Here is a 4,695-nt window from a genome sequence, read left to right as displayed (position 1 = left end):
ATTTAAGGTACAAATGTTATTAAATGTCCATTAAATTAAGCATCACTTCCAGTAGGGCTGGGCGATATGGCTAAAAAACTCATATTCCCATATAAACAGTGTATCACGAAAGTGAGTACACCCCTCACATTTCTGCAAATATTTTATTATATCTTTTCATGGGACAACACTATAGACATGAAACTTGGATATAACTTAGAGTAGTCAGTGTACAACTTGTATAGCAGTGTAGATTTACTGTCTTCTGAAAATAACTCAACACACAGCCATTAATGTCTAAATAGCTGCAACATAAGTGAGTACACCCCACAGTGAACATGTCCAAATTGTGCCCAAAGTGTCAATATTTTGTGTGACCACCATTATTATCCAGCACTGCCTTAACCCTCCTGGGCATGGAATTCACCAGAGCTGCACAGGTTGCTACTGGAATCCTCTTCCACTCCTCCATGATGACATCACGGAGCTGGTGGATGTTAGACACCTTGAACTCCTCCACCTTCCACTTGAGGATGCGCCACAGGTGCTCAATTGGGTTTAGTCCATCACCTTTACCTTCAGCTTCCTCAGCAAGGCAGTTGTCATCTTGGAGGTTGTGTTTGGGGTCATTATCCTGTTGGAAAACTGCCATAAGGCCCAGTTTTCGAAGGGAGGGGATCATGCTCTGTTTCTGAATGTCACAGTACATGTTGGAATTCATGTTTCCCTCAATGAACTGCAGCTCCCCAGTCCCAGCAACACTCATGCAGCCCAAGACCATGATGCTACCACCACCATGCTTGACTGTAGGCAAGATACAGTTGTCTTGGTACTTCTCACCAGGGCGCCGCCACACATGCTGGACACCATCTGAGCCAAACAAGTTTATCTTGGTCTCGTCAGACCACAGGGCATTCCAGTAATCCATGTTCTTGGACTGCTTGTCTTCAGCAAACTGTTTGCGGGCTTTCTTGTGCGTCAGCTTCCTTCTGGGATGACGACCATGCAGACCGAGTTGATGCAGTGTGCGGCGTATGGTCTGAGCACTGACAGGCTGACCTCCCACGTCTTCAACCTCTGCAGCAATGCTGGCAGCACTCATGTGTCTATTTTTTAAAGCCAACCTCTGGATATGACGCCGAACACGTGGACTCAACTTCTTTGGTCGACCCTGGCGAAGCCTGTTCCGAGTGGAACCTGTCCTGGAAAACCGCTGTATGACCTTGGCCACCATGCTGTAGCTCAGTTTCAGGGTGTTAGCAATCTTCTTATAGCCCAGGCCATCTTTGTGGAGAGCAACAATTCTATTTCTCACATCCTCAGAGAGTTCTTTGCCATGAGGTGCCATGTTGAATATCCAGTGGCCAGTATGAGAGAATTGTACCCAAAACACCAAATTTAACAGCCCTGCTCCCCATTTACACCTGGGACCTTGACACATGACACCAGGGAGGGACAACGACACATTTGGGCACAATTTGGACATGTTCACTGTAGGGTGTACTCACTTATGTTGCCAGCTATTTAGACATTAATGGCTGTGTGTTGAGTTATTTTCAGAAGACAGTAAATCTACACTGCTATACAAGCTGTACACTGACTACTCGAAGTTATATCCAAGTTTCATGTCTATAGTGTTGTCCCATGAAAAGCTATAATGAAATATTTGCAGAAATGTGAGGGGTGTACTCACTTTTGTGATACACTGTATATATATATACAATATAAAGAAGTACTGTTTGTTTGTTTATTAGGATTTTAACCTCATGTTTTACACTTTGATTACATTCATGACAGGAACGGTAGTTACTCATAACACAAGATTCATCAGTTCTCAAGGTTATATCAAACACAGTCATGAACAATTTAGTGTCTCCAATTCACCTCACTTGCATATCTTTGGACTGTGGGATGGAGCCGGAGCACCCGGATGAAACCTATGCGGACATGGGGAGAACATGCAAACAACACAGAAATGACCCAGACCGCCCCACCTGGGGATCGAACCCAGAACCTTCTTGCTGGATCTTGTGACCTTGGCTGATGATCTACACTGGATGTTAGATGCTGCAGAGTAGTGTTCATAGTTTTTACTCATGTATGAGAGGTGAATAAGCAAATGTGGCTCAGTGATGGTAGTGGACACTTGAATATCTACAAAAAATACAAGGGACAATCTTTGGGTTATAAAATTATATACGATCAGCCATAACATTAAAACCACCTCCTTGTATGTATACTCTTTTTCTATCAGCTCCACTAACCATATAGTTTACTAACCATTTACTGACTTTCTCTATGGGATTAATAAAGTTATCTATCTATAGAAGCACTTTGTAGCTCTACAGTTCCACTGTCGTCCATCAGTTACTCTGCATACTTTGTTAGCCCCCTTTTACCTTATTCTTCAATAGTCAGGACCTCCACATGACCACCTCAGAGCAGGTACTATTTAGGTGGTGGATCATTCTCAGCACTGCAGTGACACTGATGTGGTTGGTGGTGTGTTACTGTGTGTTGTGCTCATATGACTGGATCAGACACAGCATCGCTGCTGGAGTTTTCAAATACCGTGTCCACTCACTGTCCACTCTTAAATTATACACACCTGCTTTGTTGGTCCACCTTGTGGATGTAGTCAGAGATGGTAGGTCGTCTGTTGCTTATTATTGTATTACTATTATTGTTGTTGTTGTTCTTGTTGCTTATTGTAGCTTTTAAGTTTACGTTATCCACAGTATTCAATGAACTTTAATTATTTAGCAGCTGTTGTCTAATGCTAGAAACTGTTAGCCTTTTAGCTAACGTTACCTGAAAAGTTTTAGTTCAGACTACCAGTTAACCTGAAACTCACTAGATAACATTACCTAACAGTTTCCATTTCCAAATTGTTCTCTATCTTAATCCAAAACTCATTAATATACTTTCTGCTTACATTTTACTAAGTAAAAAGTTGTTAAGATTAAATGTTTATTTACCTCACACGAACGAACGATTCCTCTTCTTCAACGGCTCGCGTCGCACTGTTGCTATGGTGACGCTCGTTCTGCCGCCGCTGAATCAGAGACTGGACGCTGGGCCACAGCCGGACAACCAGCGTCGGCGCGCACGCGTTTCTACGAGCACCAGCCAAACCCAGCTGTGGTAACAACTGGGCCGGATCTGGCTACATTGATTCTGGCCGATTCTGACACTCGGCCGACTGTGCCGATAGAAAAGTGGGAACTGGGCCAGATGATTGTGCTAGCTGGGTTAACTTAGAAACCTTCCGTGAACGTTACTGGAACGATACTTTATACACATAAGAAATAAAACCTTATACAAGCTTTACCTAACGTTCTCTGTTAGTTCTCATAAAACCATGAGAGAACGTTAGGTTTCATAGTTTTATAGTTGGTACTTGTAAGTAAAGGTTGATCTACATGGACCGTCCCAAGCAAAAGGCTGTTTTTTTGGTAAGTTCCTACCAAAAAACTTTAAAGATCATAAGAAAACCTTCCGGGAACGTTACTTTAAACACATAAGAAAGAAAACCTTAAGGCAACTTTTAGATAACGTTCTCTGTTAGTTTTCATAAAAACATGAGAGAACGTTAGGTTTCATAGTTCCCGGAACGTTCCGGGAACAGCGCTAATTTTTTAAACGAAAATAGAACGTTCCCATAACGTTATGGGATGGTTCCCTAAAAATAACCATAGGGGAACCAAAATCTAACGTTACGGGAACGTTCTGTGTTAGCTGGGTAAACTTAACTCGGTGCAGTTTAACAGTGGAATAGTTATTTTGATACCTGGGTGGCAATGTTTAACTAAAATTACTTTTATTTACTGACTGAAAACTTCTAAATTAGCTCAGAATTATATAAATCACGTAAGTTTAAAAAATCTGAGATGTAAAAGTAAAGTCTGAAGTTTTGTGTGTGTGTATTTTCCTTTTTGGCTTTATTTACTCAGCAAATGGTGAATCAATGACAATGATTTGCCTTTTGGTGTTACAATTTGGCATAGAACAGTCACATGTGGAACACTATTCTCTACTCATCATTGATAAGAGTGTTTTTACCTAAATAAAGCCACCAATAGAGCGGCACTTGACACTGACAGCCCTTCAGTTATGGAGCTGCCACACAGAAACGATGGAGAGCTTTACTGTTGTTGAGCAGAACAGATCTTCGTGTGAGATGACTGAGGTTCATGTATTTTTCTTTTAAGAATAAATAAAAGCTGATGCTTTTAACCTCATACTTTCCTAATACTTTTATTCTACACGGTCTAAATTTCTTTTAGTTTTCTGCCATGTGCAGTGCAAGAATTCACTAAATTACACAGCAGTTCCCTTTTTATTTATTTATTTATTTTTGCCATTGACAAAATTGATTGTAATCATTTATAAAGGTCATGCCATGTTCATTAGGTGAAATGAAGCCAGAATTAAAGATGGTAGAAGAACAGGGTGGTATTCTTACTTTCAGTGATTAAATTACTCAGGTTAGAAAGTCCTGATACACAGCACATGCTTACCTGACTCTCAGCCATGCTACCTTTAATCGTTAACCACAACCTTGGTGTTATTAGCACCATGCTCTAACCAACTGAGCTAACCGGCCAGTTCATCTGTTCTCTTTAGATCTTTGTACATAATTCTACACTAACTCCATTCAACCAGCTGCATGGCAGAAACAAAAACCTTTTGTAACCCGTAATTAGTTTCATGTTA

This window comes from Trichomycterus rosablanca, chromosome 14, assembly GCF_030014385.1.
Source record: "Trichomycterus rosablanca isolate fTriRos1 chromosome 14, fTriRos1.hap1, whole genome shotgun sequence".
Taxonomy (NCBI): Eukaryota; Metazoa; Chordata; class Actinopteri; order Siluriformes; family Trichomycteridae; genus Trichomycterus; species Trichomycterus rosablanca.
Note: the sequence above shows the minus strand (reverse complement) of the source record.